At 46.4% G+C, this 18,468-nt stretch overlaps 1 protein-coding gene across 1 annotated transcript in view; it reads right to left on the bottom strand.

The window, feature by feature from the left end:
- Window positions 1-18,468, bottom strand: part of LOC125890275 (uncharacterized) — a 45,265-nt gene that overhangs the window by 688 nt on the left and 26,109 nt on the right. The window lies entirely within an intron of this gene.

Raw genomic sequence — 18,468 nt, 5'->3', positions numbered from 1 at the left:
TATACCATTAATTCATTTATCAGCAACTTAACAGTAACGTCAAAGCGAGTTCCACAGTCCACACACGCACATATAACATTACAGGAAGTTTAAAACCACATTAGGACTTTTTAAATGGACCTAAATTGATAAAAAAGATGACAGGACTCTGGTGGGTTGGATCGCGTCACGTCCACGCAGCGTCCTGTAATATGTTCAGACTTAACAGTAACCCAGGCGTTGCTTTTACTTCCTCTACTTTAACAAACATTAACATAAAGCTATAAAAGAGACAACTTTCTCAGCTGACGGTAGCTGTAAAGCTAGCACAAATGCTAAAAGAGCTAGCTGGACAGGATTACCTCTCCAGACACGGTAACATTAGGCTACTTCTCCTGACGACCTTCGGCTCTACCATCTAATGAAATGTAATTAACATGATAAAACTCACAGTCAACCTCAAACATCTTAGACAAAAGCCATAAACGAATAAAAAATAAAGAAATCAGACATGTATCATCATCTTACCTCGCCCCCTGCTGGTACTGCAACTTCAAGGAGGCGTGTCTTTTACACGCCTCGGCGAGGTAAACCGTGACCCTGACACGGAATCCCCTATGGACCGGCGGGTGTATTACACGCTTCACCGTGATACTGGGTTGTCTGGGCGGTGCTTTTTGGGCAGGATGTGTGTTTATGTGTGTGAAAAAAAATCAGAAAATAGCGTTTTAATCCTCTGTTTGTTTCTGCCTAGCAAGACTGCCTTCCTAATACACACACAAGCAGCGCGGGGAGCAGGAGAGAAGGAACGAACCTCAAGTGTATACCCAAAGTTACTATGCTCCTGAGGTTGATGCTTTCAGGCATGTTGCAACCCTGGCCAGTCAATCAGTGATCTCATATTGAGTAAAAATACATACATGCTAATGAATCTAGTTAAAGATGAAAACTGTGGTTTCCAACCTTTTTGTCTTTTGACATCTTACAAAAAGCAACGTGTAGTCGGGGTCACATTTCACATGTCTATGAGTTGTTAAGCTCCACCAAATAGTGATTTTTCCCTCTAAACTTCTCACATGGTTTCATTTCAATTAATATTCAAATGATCCAATATTTCACCAAAAAACATAGATTAGAGGAAAAGTCCAGACATTTGTGTATCAAAAATATGTATTATGTCTACTTTCCTCTCCCATTAATCATCTCTAACCTCTCAGATGTGTCTGCTAACCCTTTGGAGGGGCCCAACCCATAGGTTGGGAACCACTGGACTAAACTAGCTAACTGTATGTAAAGCAGTGTAAACTAGCTCCACCTCCAGCAGCTACAACAGTAACATGCTGCTCTAACATTGATGCTTCAGTATTAATAATCCAATGATGCCATATATAATAATATATCAGTCACTTCTTTTTGCATTAATACATTAACTACATTTTGCTGCTAAAGACAACCTGCTAAAAACAGCTCTCCCTACCTGCAGTATATCAACACCCTGGCTACATGGTTTGACAGCAGCTTCCTGGATCTCAATATCACTAAGACCAAGGAGATGTGGCTGGGAAGCAGCAAGAGAGGAGGCAATAAAGACCCTGTGCCCACCTTCAAGCCAATCAGCATGAAGGGTCAGGAAGTGGAGCAGGTTACCCAATTCAAATACCTCGGGACAATAATAGACAACCAGTTAAATTTCCAAAACCATGTGGACTATGTGTACAAGAAAGGGAGACAGCGCCTGGTTCTTCAGAGGAAACTCAGGAGTTTCAACTCCAGCCAGCGCACAATGTCCATGGTCTACAAATCACTGACCGAGAGTGTGCTGACATTCAACATCGTGTCATGGTATGGGCACCTCTCTGTCAAACAGAAGAACACACTGGCACGAATCGTCAACCAGGCCGGAAAGATCATTGGACATAAACAACATCAACTCCCGCACTTGTACTCACAGATTTTAATTAAAAAGGCATTACAGGTTTATCAAGATCCCACTCATCGCCTCCACTGTGCTTTCCAGCTGCTGCCATCAGGCCGGAGACTTGCAGTCCCATTAGCAAGGAAAAATGGCTACAAGCGGTCATTCATTCCATCAGCCGTGACCATCCTTAACAAAGAACTGCCCAGATAATTTTACTATGCAGTTAGTTTTGTATAGGCACTTTATGCATTTTTATTCATGCCCATCTATCTTGCAACTCCTCTCTGGAGCAAACTGGACTGATTTCATAGTCTATTTTACTTATATTTATTCTTATTTATATGTATTTATTGTGCATAGTGTCGTCTGTGTTGTGTGTTTTTTATGCCACTGTCAAAGACAAATTTCCATTTTATGTAAAGTTTGATGGACAATAAAGAAGTCTAAGTCTAAGTTAGGGTTAGGGTTCTGATATTAGGGAGTAGAAAACATCTGCGATAAGCTTCTACTTCGGGTGTGCTTCAGCCCACATGCCCAAAAGTTGACAAAAAAACATTATTTCTCAGAATTGAAGGTGACATATACAACCTATCGTTTTGTTGATTTGTCAAGGACACGTTCATGTATTTTTGTTGAGAAATGTTAAAGATATCATTAAAAGAAAACATTAACAGAGTGAGGAAAATATTTCCGGATGGTGATACAGCTTTCACAGCCTGTCATGAAACAGAGAGGACCCACACGCAGACTCACAAGGCAGAGGCAGGAATAAGGCAAAAACTGAGATTTTACTGAGTTTTTTTCAGTAGAGAAGAGTACAGTCCATTGCAAGAGTCAAAACCAAAAATCCAAGTTATCAGGCAGAGGTACAGAGGCGTCAGGCAAAAACACAAACCAGGTAAACAGGCACAGGTCATTAATCCATAAGGTAACACAAGGAAACAGGCGGGATACGAGGCAGGCATAAGCACCAACAACGATCTGGCAAACAACAGGGGAGAACTGACTGGTATAAATACTGAGGGGATAATGAGAAGATAAGGAACAGGTGTGTAGTGGCTGAGCAGGCTGGTCACTGATTGGCAGACAGTCAATGCAGGGGGAAGGCAAATGGGTGTGGACAGAGTACTGGCGGGAAAAAACTGGCAGGGCTGACTGGAGGATGAGCAGAGGGGTGTGAGCAGGAGGAGCAGCAGGAGGGTGGGGCTAAGAAGCTCCAGCAGAGTCCATGACAGTACCCCCTCCTCTATGGACGCCCCCAGGCGTCCTACTAGGCTGATCAGGGTGCAGGCGGTGGAACTCCCTGATGAGGGTGGGGTCGTAGATGTCCCTGGCAGGAACCCAAAACCTCTCCTCAGGGCCATAGCCCTCCCAGTCCACCAAATACTGAATGCCCCTCCCTCGGCGCCGAGACTTGAGGAGTTTCTTGACAGTGTAGACTTCTTCACCATCAACGAGCCTGGGAGGAGGAGGAGGGTTGGTGGGTGGGGCGAGAGTGCTGGTGCGTACTGGCTTGATACACGAAACATGAAAGGTGGGATGGATTCTCCAAGGGTCCGGGGCAACTGTAAGCGAACAGCAGAGGAATTAATAATTTTTGACAGCGGGAAAGGACCAACGAACCTAGGAGTCAACTTTCTGGATATAGTCCGGATGGGCAGGTTCCTGGACGACAACCAAACTTGTTGTCCAATCCGGTATCGGGGGGCAGCGGAGCGGCGGCGGTCTGCCTGATCCTTTTGACGGGCTGAAAACCGTAGGAGTTGGGCACGAGCTCGTTGCCAGGTCCGGTGACATCTACGGACATAAGCCTGGGCAGAAGGCACAAGTATCTCCTCCTCTTGCGAGGGTAACAACGGGGGTTGATACCCAAAACAGACTTGAAATGGAGAGAGTCCAGTAGAGGAGACAGGCAGGGAATTGTGTGCATACTCCACCCAGGGAAGGACTTGACTCCAGGAAGATGGGTTCTGGCTGACAATGCAGCGGAGGGTGGTCTCAAGGTGCTGATTGGCTCTCTCAGTTTGGCCATTGGTCTGCGGATGGAAGCCCGACGACAGATCCACTGTAGCACCTATGAGAGTACAGAAAGCTTTCCAAAAACGAGAGGTAAATTGAGGACCCCAGTCGGAGACCACAGAAGTAGGCAGACCATGTATCCTAAAAACATGTTGTACTAGGAGTTGAGCAGTTTCCTTGGCTGTGGGCAGTTTAGGCAGTGGAATGTAATGCACAGACTTAGAAAAATGATCTACAACAGTAAGGACGACTGTGTTACCCTCAGACTCCGGAAGACCAGTGATAAAATCCAGGGCTATGTGAGACCAGGGCCGGCGAGGAATGGGCAGTGGGTGTAGATGGCCAGATGGAGGACGGTTGGACGGCTTCCCCTGGGCACAGTTGGGACAGGCAGCTATATACTCCAACACGTCCCTCTGCATTTGAGGCCACCAAAACCTCTGTCGAAGATTAGCCAAGGTGCGCTGGACCCCCGGGTGGCAGGCGAGTTTGGAAGCATGAGCCCATTGAAGAACCTGGGAGCGGACAGACACAGGGACAAACAGCCTCCCACTAGGCTCATTACCTGGAGATGGATGTTGACGGAGAGCCTCCAGTACCTCTTGCTCTATGGAGAACCGTGCGGTGGCAATGAGACACTGGCTTGGCAGGATAGTGTCAGGTTCAGAGAGTTCCCCCTCCTTGACAAACTGGTGTGACAAGGCATCTGGCTTCACATTCTTGGACCCTGGACGGTAGGAAAGGGTGAAGTTGAATCGAGAGAAGAAAAGTGCCCACCTTGCTTGTCTGGAGTTGAGACGCTTAGCTGTCTTGATGTACTCCAGGTTCTTATGGTCAGTCCAGACCAGGAATGGATTTTCCGCCCCCTCCAGCCAGTGTCTCCACTCTTCCAGTGCCATCTTGACAGCCAACAGCTCTCGATTGCCAACATCATAGTTTCTTTCTGTGGGAGACAGACGATGAGAGAAGAAAGCACAGGGGTGCAGCTTATCATCACTGGGGGAGCGCTGAGACAGAACTGCACCCACTCCCACGTCAGAGGCGTCTACCTCAACCACAAACTGGAGCTGAGGATCAGGCGTGACTAGAATGGGAGCAGACGTGAAGGCCTTCTTAAGTTTGCAAAAGGCCTCCTCTGCAGCAGCCGGCCAGGAAAAGGGAACCTTGGAAGAAGTAAGGGCAGTTAGTGGGGCAGCAACAGAACTATAACTGCGTATGAACCTCCTATAAAAGTTAGCAAACCCCAGGAACCTTTGAAGCTCCTTCCGGGTTGTGGGTTGGGGCCACTCCAGCACAGCCTTGACCTTGGCAGAGTCCATCTCCAATTTCCCAGCAGACAATACAAACCCCAGGAAGGACACTGTGTCCCGGTGAAACTCACACTTTTCAGCTTTAACATATAGCTGATTCTCCAAAAGACGCTGCAGGACCCGCCTCACGTGCTGCACATGCTCCTGGGGGGATTTGGAGAATATCAAGATGTCGTCCAGGTACACATAGACGAAGTTATTAACCATGTCCCGCAGCACATCATTCACCAAGGACTGAAAGACAGCAGGGGCGTTAGTCAAGCCAAAAGGCATTACCAGGTATTCGTAGTGCCCACTGGGTGTATTAAAGGCCGTCTTCCACTCATCTCCCTCCCGTATGCGCACCAGGTGATAAGCGTTGCGGAGGTCTAGTTTGGAGAACATCGTGGCTCCCTGCAAGTTTTCAAAAGCTGAAGAGATTAGTGGCAATGGGTAATGGTTCTTAATGGTAATGTCATTTAGTCCCCGGTAGTCAATGCAAGGCCGAAGGGATCTGTCCTGACCCTTCTTCTCCACAAAGAAGAAACCGGCACCTGCTGGAGAAGAAGATGGCCGAATAATGCCTGCAGAGAAAGCATCATTAATGTATTTGTTCATAGCCTCCATTTCAGGTGCTGTCAGTGAATAGAGCCTACCCTTAGGCGGTGAAGTTCCAGGCAGCAGATCAATAGCACAGTCATACGGCCGGTGTGGAGGAAGAGTGGTGGCACGTGACTTGCTAAATACAGGTTTGAGATCCAAATATTCGTCTGGCACTGCCGACAGGTCCGGATATTCCTCCAGAGGCTCCATGGCACCACCTGGTGACAAGGCTGACAGGAGACACTGCGACATACAGAATGTACTCCATCCCAAAATATTGTTTCTGGCCCAGTCAATTTGGGGGTTATGTTTGACCAGCCAAGGATAGCCTAATATTATGGGAACTTGAGGAGTATCAATCAGGTGCAAGGAAATCTCTTCACAGTGATTGCCAGAAATCAGGAGTGTGACAGGTTCAGTGGCATATTTTACCTTGGCAAGAGGTTGGCCATTGAGAGCGTTGGCTTGCATGGCTTGGGGTAACCTCTGGGCATTGATGCCCAGCTGTCTGACCAGGGCTGTGTCGATCATGCTCTCATCTGCACCAGAGTCCAGTAACACAGCAACCTCCAGCCGCTGATCTCTCCACTGAAGGGTGGCAGTTAGCAGAGAACGTTTGACGGAAGATTCGGAGAAGGGGAGGACGCTCACCAGTAACTCCCGCTCTACTGGCGAGCGTTGTCTTTTAGTGGGCAGGAAGCAACGTAGTGTCCAGACTGGCCACAGTAAAGGCAGGAGCCTGTGGTGATGCGCCTTTGTCGTTCCGCTGGGGACAACCTGGTCCGGTCCACCTGCATGGGCTCGGGTTCAGTGGGGCTTGGAGCTGACTCTGCTGCCGGTGACCTGTGGAGGGACAACTGAGGGCGCCTGGCTAGCCTTTTCTTCTGCCTCTGTGTTAGCCTGCTATCAATGCGAATGGCTAGGTCAATGAGTGAGTCTAGCATGGCAGGTAATTCACGTGTGGCTAGCTCATCCTTTATAGCTTCAGAGAGTCCATTCAAAAAGGCATCGTACTGGGCATCCACATTCCAAGAACACTTAGCAGCTAATGTGCGAAATTCAATGGCGTAATCAGAGACTGACCTCCTTCCTTGGCGTGCCTGCAGAAGGACTCGTGCTGCCTCTCTGCCACTGACGGACCTGTCGAACACCTTCTTCATCTCTTGAATGAAACTATCCAGGGAGGCACAGACAGGTGAATTGGCTTCCCACACTGAAGTTCCCCACTCCCTTGCTCTCCCATCCAAGAGAGTGATTATGTAGGCAACACGGGAGTGATCAGATGGAAAGGTGGATGGTTGCAGTTCAAACACAAGGGAACATTGAGATAAAAAAGAACGGCAAAGGCCGGGCTCACCACTGTAGTGACTGGGAGGAGGCAAACGTGGCTCATGGCTAGGGTGTGGTGTTGGTGGAACAGACGGCAGCGCTGGTGAAGGAGTTGCCTGGCTAGGCGGGGCTGAGACTTGAAGCTGCTGTAGCCGAGTCGAGAGCTGCTCAACGCTGTTCGAGAGGACTTGCAGATGTTGCGTCACCGTAGCCATGTCCTTCTGTTGAGTGTTGAGGGCAGAGCCTTGCTTGTCCACCAGCGCACAGAGGTGTTGGAAATCTGCTGGATCCATTCGTGGCCAGATCATACTGTCATGAAACAGAGAGGACCCACATGCAGACTCACAAGGCAGAGGCAGGAATAAGGCAAAAACTGAGATTTTACTGAGTTTTTTCAGTAGAGAAGAGTACAGTCCATTGCAAGAGTCAAAACCAAAAATCCAAGTTATCAGGCAGAGGTACAGAGGCGTCAGGCAAAAACACAAACCAGGTAAACAGGCACAGGTCATTAATCCATAAGGTAACACAAGGAAACAGGCGGGATACGAGGCAGGCATAAGCACCAACAACGATCTGGCAAACAACAGGGGAAAACTGACTGGTATAAATACTGAGGGGATAATGAGAAGATAAGGAACAGGTGTGTAGTGGCTGAGCAGGCTGGTCACTAATTGGCAGACAGTCAATGCAGGGGGAAGGCAAATGGGTGTGGACAGAGTACTGGCGGGAAAAAAACTGGCAGGGCTGACTGGAGGATGAGCAGAGGGGTGTGAGCAGGAGGAGCAGCAGGAGGGTGGGGCTAAGAAGCTCCAGCAGAGTCCATGACACAGCCAGTGACTGACTGGGACCAAAAAGAGGCCCTGGCATTTTTGACACAGAGGCCCTATGGCGGCGCATCGGCCAGCCAGGGGTGAAAAATTTTCATATTATTTTACAAAAAAATATATGCATTTTTACGTCATTTTAGATCATCAGTTCCTTATTTGTGAAAGAACAGGCATGGTGTCTCATATCCCCCCTCCCACATATTACTAGGTACTATGATTGATGATTTTACACATACTAACATAAAAAACACTACCATTGGCGGAACATTTCAGAGCACCACAGAGACACAGACTGTTCCACAACTACCATAGAAATTCACTCACTCACTGCCTTGATGCACAATCGAAGAGGAGATATGCAGACACAGTCATTATGAATGATAAAATTGATTTGTTGCTTGCATGGGAGCATGTGGAAAGCTAACCATATGATGAGAATGCAGAAATTCAGAACATACACCACGCAATCAACTCACTACAATCGCACTGGTACAGTAGACAACAATGCACAGCACACAAGATAATAAGGCAGCAGCAGAACCCCCATAAATTCAGGCATGTTCAAAGGCCAGACTAATAACCTCAGTTAATAATACTAGCTCCATGTCTACCAAAACACGAAAATCTGAAATCAAACACCTCACAACTTCATCCTAAAGGTTTAGCCTACTTCCACCATTAACCATAGGCACCCCCTCTTGGACAGAATACAGCACAACCAAATTATAACAACAGAAACATAAATCTTACACCAACCACAATGCATATTACAATAGCTTCACCAAAACATGAAAAAAGCACAGCCACAGTGCACATTTCAATAGCTCTATCAAAAGCACTAGTTACAACAGAAACAAGAAGGACCCTATGTGTTATAAGCCATAATAAATGTTACAGCAGCCACAATGCATATAGCAGTAGCTTCACCAAAACATGACAAGAGCACTGCACAGCTAGAGTATAAAAATAAATATGTGTCTCTCAGTGTCTTCTTTTAAATCTCTTCTTAAGACTCACATTTATCGTATGGTCTTTTCTTAATTGATGGTAATTAATTATTGTAACTGTTTTTAAATTATTTGATGTTTTATTGTTTTATGTACTAATTTTTTTTTATTGTGTAATTGTTTTTATTGTTAAGCATGTTGTAACTCTGTTTTGAAAGGTGTTACACAAATGAAGTTGTTATTATTTATTATTATTATTATTATGTCTTACCTTTAAGTAGTTAGCAGGCTGCGAAGGAGTTTGCTCCTCTCTGAGGCAGAGGCCGTACTGCTAGCTGCACTTCCTGCAGAGGTGCTCGGTCTGTCGCCTTCGGGTAAACACTTTTTTGTACACTGAACAAAAATATAAACGCACCACTTTTGTTTTTGCTCTCATTTTTCATGAGCTGAACTCAAAGATCTTAAACATTTTCTATACACACAAAAGACCATTTCCTCACAAATACTGTTCAAAAATCTGTCTAAATCTGTGTTAGTGAGCACTTCTCCTTTGCCGAGATAATCCATCCCACCTCACAGGTGTGGCATATCAAGATGCTGATTAGACAGCATGAATATTGCACAGGTGTGCCTTAGGCTGGCCACAATAAAAGGCCACTCTGAAATGTGCAGTTTTATCACACCGCACAATGCCACAGATGTCGCAAGTTTTGAGGGAGCGTGCAATTGGCATGCTGATTGCAGGAATGTCCACCAGAGCTGTTGCCTGTGAATTGAATGTTCATTTCTCTACCATAAGCCGTCTCCAAAGGCGTTTCAGACAGTTTGGCAGTACATCCAACCGGCCTCACAACCACAGACCACGTGTAACCACACCAGCCCAGGACCTCCACATCCAGCATGTTCACCTCCAAGATCGTCTGAGACCAGCCACCCAGACAGCTGCTGCAACAATCGGTTTGCATAACCAAAGAATTTCTGCACAAACTGTCAGAAACCGTCTCAGGGAAGCTGATCTGCATGCTCGTCCCCTCATCGGGGTCTCGACCTGACTGCAGTTCGTTGTCGTAACCAACTTGAGTGGGCAAATGCTCACATTCGATGGCGTCTGGCACGTTGAAGAGGTGTTCTCTTCATGGATGAATCCCAGTTTTCACTGTTCAGGGCAGATGGCAGACAGCATGTGTGGCGTCGTGTGGGTGAGCGGTTTGCTGATGTCACTGTTGTGGATCGAGTGGCCCATGGTGGCGGTTATGGTATGGGCAGGCGTATGTTATGGACAACGAACACAGGTGCATTTTATTGATGGCATTTTGAATGTACAGAGATATCGTGACGAGATCCTGAGGCCCATTGTTGTGCCATTCATCCACGACCATCACCTCATGTTGCAGCATGATAATGCACGGCCCCATGTTGCAAGGATCTGTACACAATTCCTGGAAGCTGAAAACATCCCAGTTCTTGCATGGCCAGCATACTCACCGGACATGTCACCCATTGAGCATGTTTGGGATGCTCTGGATCGGCGTATACAACAGCATGTTCCAGTTCCTGCCAATATCCAGCAACCGCAGCCATTGAAGAGGAGTGGACCAACATTCCACAGGCCACAATCAACAACCTGATCAACTCTATGTGAAGGAGATGCGTTGCACTGTGTGAGGCAAATGGTGGTCACACCAGATACTGACTGGTTTTCTGACCTCCCCAGACCCCCCCAATAAAGCAAAACTGCACATTTCAGAGTGGCCTTTTATTGTGGCCAGCCTAAGGCACACCTGTGCAATAGTCATGCTGTCTAATCAGCATCTTGATATGCCACACCTGTGAGGTGGGATGGATTATCTCGGCAAAGGAGAAGTGCTCACTAACACAGATTTAGACAGATTTGTGAACAATATTTGTGAGGAAATGGTCTTTAGTGTGGATAGAAAATGTTTTAGATCTTTGAGTTCAGCTCATGAAAAATGGGAGCAAAAACAAAAGTGGTGCGTTTATATTTTTGTTCAGTGATATTTTCGCATACTTTTCACTCTCCGCGAGCATACCTTTCCTTTTTTTCTCTCTGTTTTTCTCTGCTCCACCCTTCTCCACCCATCTTTTCGTGCCTTGATCCATTTTCTTTTCTTGTTGTGATGTTGTCATTGACGTTGAGTGCATTACCCATCATTCATTTGTCACTTGTCAGATGTCAAATATCATCACTCAATGATCACAAGAAAATGCTTGATGACCAAAAACACTTTATATTACCGGTAGCCCCATTTCACTCATATTTATTTAAAATTATATTTAGGCTACTACTTTTGTGGCCGATAAAAATAAAAAAATAAAAAAAAATATTGAAAAAAAAAAATAATAAAATTTTTTTCTTTTTTTTGCCTGGCGGCTGGCGGCCACAGGACCATGTGGCTGTTCTGGCATTTGCCCAAATGCCAGATGGCCAGTCCGTCACTGGACTGGACGACGACGGGGAGCGTAAGAGGTATATACGTGCGTAGATAAAAAGACTGAGGACATAATACACTAATGAGTGGACAAGAACGGGGAGCGTAAGACGTAGATAAAAGGTGCACACAGCCAACAGAAGTGGGCTTATACAAGAAAAAACAAAGCTTTGTAAAACAAAAATTTAATACTTTGGTTCTGATCTCTATTGGTTTAAAGGTCATTACAAAGAAAACTCCTTTGACATTCTGGTGCCTGAGTGTTTCCATCATAATCTGGTATCTGTGTGTTTGTTTTATGTGATTTGTTTTAAAGGGTTGTTAAATGAGGTAGTTATTAACAATGTGTCAGTGAAACAAAAACCAGACAAGGGTAACCTAACGGTGTCAACAAATTGTCTGGGGACTGGAAACCTAACAGTGCCTACGAAAGTCCATATGTTTCACTGATTGAACCAGTTGCTTGGGTGAACTCCATACAAACTGGTTGGCTGTTAAGGGGAGAATAAAAAAGAATTTTTTTTTTATCTTAATATAGCTTTATAAATGAATAAAATAAGTAATAAAATAAAGAAAAAAGAAGTTAAAATCAGGCTGCTAAGAGTTGGATGGAAGAGGGTGACAGCAGTGGGACGAAATTTGGGCTGAAGAACATTGCATGATTGATGGTTCAGTAGATACTCGAGGCATAAAGAACACATTTTGGGTTGGAAAGAACCTACATAGACAATGAGGGTGAGGAGCAGTGACAAGACGAGCAAGAGATTTGACTAAAACTTTGGATAATTAATAAATTTACCAACTGAAACAAGTGAAGGAAGAATTTCCAGGAATACAGACAATTTTAAATGATTTGTGGACTCCCCGCTCGTTAGACCCACTGCTGCAATATTTGTGTGACAAAAAACAGACCCGTAGCTTCACTTCCTCTGAACCAGGTAGTATTTCAAGATTTAGAGAACAGAGTGGAATTTAATCCAAGATTGTAGATTGTTGTCGTGCCTAGAAAAGTCCCCCTAGGAGACGGGTCACTTAAATTAGAAATATAATCACTGCAAAAAAAAATAAAAAAAATAAAAAAATAATAATAATAATACAAAACTGCCATCACAGTAGGGAAATTACTAGTACTGATAAGCACAAAAGAAACAGACGAGCAACCACAAATTCCAAGAGCGAGTAAAGTTAAACAAGGCTTCATGGGAGCCGACCGAGGAAAGATGGAAAAAGGGGTTCTGACACCCATAGAGATAGTCATGACACAACACCCAGGTTGGAGAAACCGAATCCAACGTTGTGTGACTAAATGGCACAAAAGAACATCAGGAAAAAATTGTTGGCCTAAAGATGGAACCTTCAACCTGGCATGTTATGACACGGTGGAGTCAGAACTAAGACACATTGAGGCAAAAGACACTAAGGTGAGTTATAAGAAAAAGAACAAAAGGGTTAAGGAAAGGGAGGTATTAGGGTGGTTTAGATGGGCAGGGGGTGGGAAGCAAATGGTGCAAGTAGAGTACTGTAAGGACCCACAGGCACCGATGGATGTGAGACCCATAGCCCCACCCCTACCAACATCACCACCACCATACCCACAAGACACATCACCATCAGAGATGGGACAATACCCATTGTGCTCAGTAGGGGAGGCAAGAGCAGGAACAACAATGGAAGGCCAAGTGGAGGGAAGGTTCACAGTGACCTTGGCCAGGGATACGAAGGCCAAGAGCAGATGAAAGAAGACGCTCCCCACACGCAGAACGCTGACAATGCAAACGCCACCTTGGGCTGGTACAGAGACAGAGGCGGACCAAGGGGAGGACCAGCAGGCCGAGGAGGATGGAGAGGGGGACCGAACTTTCCTCCAGGACCCCAGCCACTGCAACAGCAAACCTATCAGCAAGCTGCACCCTATCAGCAATCAGGCCCCCAGGAAATGAACGCAGGATATCCAGGAGTGAATCCTGCTGCACCTGACTATCTATGCTGGGGGTGTAACCAGCCCGGCCACCGACGTAGGGAGTGTCCAGGTCGACCCATGGGAAGGTCCAGCAGAAAATGGAGAACATGGAGACAGGGTGCCCATGGTAGGGCTGCCTGGAGAAGCCTGAGGGGGAAGTAATGTCACCAGTCATTTCATTACAGCCACACGACGAACCAACTGTACCTGTTGTCATCCATGAACAAGCATATCCTTTTATGGTGGACACAGGGGCTGCATATTCATGCCTTGGAAAAGAAGGCTCTAAACTCCCCCTCTCTAAGTCATCCATCAAGACCATAGGCTTCTCTGGGAAATCACAAGTCATACCATTGACAGAGCCCGTTCCAATGCTCATCGCAGGAAAAGTCACATTTGCACCCCTGCTCTATTCAGCTCATATGCCAGTAAACCTTCCAGGCAGAGATATATTGTGCCTTCTCAAAGCTAAGATCATGTGTACTCAAGATGGCCTATATTTAGATTTCCCTGAGGAACCTCTACAAAGCATGATGCCACAGCTGCCCGTGAACGCCACAGAGACACAACAGGCGTTGGTCTACTGGCTCCAACTGACACCAGAAGAGTCTCACCTCAAACAGACATGGACTCAGTGGAAACCATGGGTCAGGTTACATTTTGACACAGCACATACTCCCACTCTGCCGCTGCATTGCACGCTCATGTATGACACAGACCAGACTCATGTCCAGTGCTCAATAAAAAAACCATGCCTGATCACCAGTGAAGACATGTATTTAGGACCTCAAGGTGTGGCGGCAGCTGTCCGCCTCCCAGAAGAATTAGCAGGATGGTTTCAGGTGCCAAATTCTGCACCACATGTTACATTGATGGTAGCAAAAGGATATGAGTCTCATCGTCTGGGTCCATCTGGTCAGATGTGCACTGCAGGTGCGAGAGTGGTTACCCACTGAGAACAAATACATCCACATTTCAGATGACAAACAATACATCAGAGTCTCAACTAATAAGTCATAGAAGATCACGCACAGTTGCTGAATAAAGTTCCACCACAGCTATGGACAGCACATAAAACAGACGTAGGCTTGATAAAATCAGCGCAACCTGTCCGCATCACTCTAAAATCACATGCTAGCCTACCATACCAGAGGCAGTATCCTCTCCAGCAGCATGCCATTGACGGTATCCCACCCACAGTTGAGGGCTTGGTAAAAGCCGGAGTTCTATCAAAACTAGAGGTCAGACTATCGTTTCGTGCACGACCTAAGAGCAATTAATGCAGTGGTGGAAACAGAGACACCACATGTGCCAGATTCACACACGTTGCTTTCAAACATACCATCCGACACACAGTGGTACACAATCATTGATCTGTGTTCAGCCTTTTTCAGTGTACCGCTACACCCAGACTCTCAATATTTGTTTGCATTCACTTATGAAGGTCAGCAATATGCATATTTCAGAAGGATTTTCGGATTCCCTGTCGACCTTTAACCGAGTGTTGACACAGGACTTAGCTAATTTGAACGTGCCAAGCACTGTATTACAATATGCAGATGATTTGCTTGTCTGTAGCTCTTCAAAAGAACAGTGTCAAAAAGATTCTATTGCAGTGCTCACAGCATTAGCAGAGGGGGGACACAAGGTCAGTAAAGACAAAGTGCAGTTCTGCCAGCAGTCTGTAGAGTACTTGGGCAGACAGTTGAGTGGGGATAAAAGTGCATTGCCCCATCTCAAATAGAGGCAGTAAGTAAGGGTCCTCAACCGCAGATGGTGGGCCAAATGCTGTCTTTTCTCAGCATGACAGAATACAGTCGGCCATGGATTTGTGACTATGTTATAAAAACTGCTCCGCTCAGAGCTTTAGTAAGAGCAGTGGGACAGACAAACAACACAACACAGCTGTCCTGAACGGAGGAAGCAGAAGGTGCGTTCCAAGCTTTAAAAATAGACAGTCTGCTCCAGCGTTAGGCACTCCTAAATACTCCAAGCCTTTTCATCTCTGCGTAGCAGAAAAATCTGGGTTTGCGTGTGCCGTCCTGATGCAAGACACACCCACAGGTAAACAACCACTAGCATATTGCAGCACTAAGCTCAATAACATAGAGGCCGGTTTGCCTCCTTGTTATCAGGGACTAGCCGCAGCTGTCTTTGCATTTTAAAAAGCATCCTTGTTAACAATGGGACATCCTGTAACTTTGTTTACCTCTCACCAGCTTCATGCTCTGCTGACAAGTCCCAGATTTGTTTTGACACAGACCAGACGCACAGGATATGAGGTCATCCTGTTCGCTCCTGAGCTCAACATTCAATGCTGTACTATCATTAATCCGGCCATCAAAATGGTTCTACCCACAGAAGGTACACCACATGACTGTCTTCATGACACAGACAAATTTATGTGCGCTCGAGAAGATTTGCACAATCAGCCCATTTTAGCTGACCTCACATTGTTTGTTGATGGCTCCTGTTTTCGGGATGCCACAGGCAGTCATGCAGGCTATGGAATTGTACACCTCAATAACGATCAGGATTTTGTGACTATACAATCATGCCCCGCTCCGCCCAGTTAGCAGAGATAAAAGCTGTAACAGCAGCATGTAGGGAAGCAAAGGGAAAGTCACTGAATGTATATACAGATTCAGCATATTTGGAAACAAAGAGGGTTTCGCAGAGCAGATGGCACCCTAGTCTCACATGGGGAGGTTATTGTTGACCTGTTGGAGGCTATGCTCCTCCCCAAAACCCTAGCCATAATCATTTGATTATGGCTTTTGGTCCAGCCCACCAAAAGAGTGATTCGTTGATAGCCAAATAACCTAGCTGATGTAGCAGCCAAACAGGCAGCAATAGGTGCAATAATGGCACCCATATTAACCATACAAGACTGTGAACCCCTCACTACCATGCCTTCTCTTGTAGCCGCGCAAAACAGAGTAAGTGAGGCTGAAAAACGACTGTGGATCAAGTGTGGCGCCATCACAACACAAGTACAGGGGCCAACAAATGGCCTCTGGCGAGATAGTCACGGCAATTTTGTACTACCAACCCTGTTGCTGCGACATGCTATAATTTGGGCGCATGGTAATGACCATTGCGCAAGGGGGGAGATCCTACGGAAATTGCAAGCAACGTGGTGGTCACCATTCATGGCAGCCACGGTAGATAGAGTACTAGGCGAATGCGACACTTGGCGAGATACAACATCAGGAAAGTTTTTACAGCCCCACTGGTGCATATACCACCTCCAGACGGTCCTTTCAGACACCTCATGTTAGACTACATAGACATGGGAGCACAATCCAGAGTAAGAGGAATGAGATCCATCTTGGTAGTCATATGCAGATACAGCCGATGGGTGGAAGCAACAGCCACAGCCCGATCAGATCACAGAACAGTTGCAAAATCCCTCTGCTGAGAAGTCTTCCCGAGATATGGGATGCTGGACACCATATCATCAGATAACGGAAAACACTTTGTATCTAAGGTAATACAAGAAACATTGAAGCAACTAGGCATCAAACAAAAGTTTGGCTGTGTCTACCACCCTCAATCACAGGGGGCAGTAGAAAGAGCAAATGGGATTCTGAAAATAAAAACAGCTAAAATAGTAGTAGATAGTGGGGACAAGCTTAACTGGGTGGATGCTTTACCGCTTGTACTAATGTCAATGCGCTCACAAGCCAGCAGAATCATGCATCTAACACCGCATGAAATGCTTACGGGTCGACCCATGCCAATACCATATTTGAGGGGTCCCTACAAAGGGCCCCCATTGGAGCAACTGCAAAATGAAATGTTTGACTATTTACGAAGTCTAACCCGTATCCACAGGGCCATCTTCCAGCAGGTGAAAGGGGCCACAGAGGACAGATGAGTCGAGATCCCAGAGGACCTTCAAGCGATGCCTCCCCGCAGGAGCAAGGGACAAGGCGATCCTCATGCTTGGCGGCCAGGCGGAATTGGAGCAGGGCCCAGAGTGACAGCAGTGGGTCGCTGCCAGGGAGGGTATCATCAGAGAGCACCACGGAGGGGAGCACCTCCTCCCAGGCTAGTGATGAGTCTCATGAGTCGACACCTGACAGCCGCAGGATGATGATGAGGGTGCAGGGCCAGCAAGAGCAGAGGAAATTGAGGAAGCTGCAGAAGAAGAAGAAGAAGGCCGCAGCACAGAAACAGGGGCAACAGACAGCCAAGAGAGTGCAGATACAGACACAGGAGACACAGACACAAGGGGTGCAGACACAGGAGATGCAGGCTCAGAACAGGGAACAGCAGACCAGCAGGCCATATAGCCAGAGAAATTCAGATGTAGGAGGCCAGACTAGTCTAGGAGGAGGAATTCAGGCAGGGATAATAGCGGCAGTGCTACTAACATTACTGCTTATCATGTTAGGGGTGAAGCAAAGTGAGGGAGCCGAACAGAGCGATCAGGATCAGGGGCAGATTGACCATTGTTAACTCGCACTAGGATCCATTGTTGTAAAATAAGGACAGATGCCTAGCGGAGAAATAGTGCAGCTGACCTACTATAAGTCACATGCTTATGATGATGTGCTGGTGGAAGGTCCAGGAAATGTTTGGTTGCATGGCCGGTCTATAGGACCACAATGTAGTGCAGAGGGGATGGTGACAGCAAGAGTCTGGTGTGATAATGAAAGTTGTGCCAACATAGACACCGGGCACATAGTACCCATAGAACTGGCTCAGCAACGGCTCAAACTAAAACCAGAACCCCGCAGAAGAACCAGAAACGTGCCAGACCGAGACACCGAACTAATTAAAACTGCCACGTGGAGATCTAATATGTTTTACCAGTGGTTAGAGTACTCCGCCAAACAAGTAACCAACAGCTCGTGCATAGCCTGCCACAGAAAATTAGGCCTACCCAGAGTTAGGCCCCTCCCAGGTATAGAGGATTGTGAATGACGAGACACCTGTTTTGCACAGTGTACTATGTGGATGGCGACAGGGAAAACCAATTACGCCAACAATAGTGAAATTTGCCCAATAAGCCTTGAAGGGGCTCCTGAGCAAATTAAAAAAGAATTTCAAGTACCACCAGTAGTGCATTTGGCTCAAGATATTGTATTTCTCTTTTGTGTAGCCCGAGGGGACATCGAACATTGGTTAGAGAATTCTGC

This window comes from Epinephelus fuscoguttatus, linkage group LG6 (genome assembly GCF_011397635.1).
Source record: "Epinephelus fuscoguttatus linkage group LG6, E.fuscoguttatus.final_Chr_v1".
In the NCBI taxonomy this organism is placed as follows: Eukaryota; Metazoa; Chordata; class Actinopteri; order Perciformes; family Serranidae; genus Epinephelus; species Epinephelus fuscoguttatus.
Note: the sequence above shows the minus strand (reverse complement) of the source record. Positions and strands in the feature narration are given on the sequence as shown.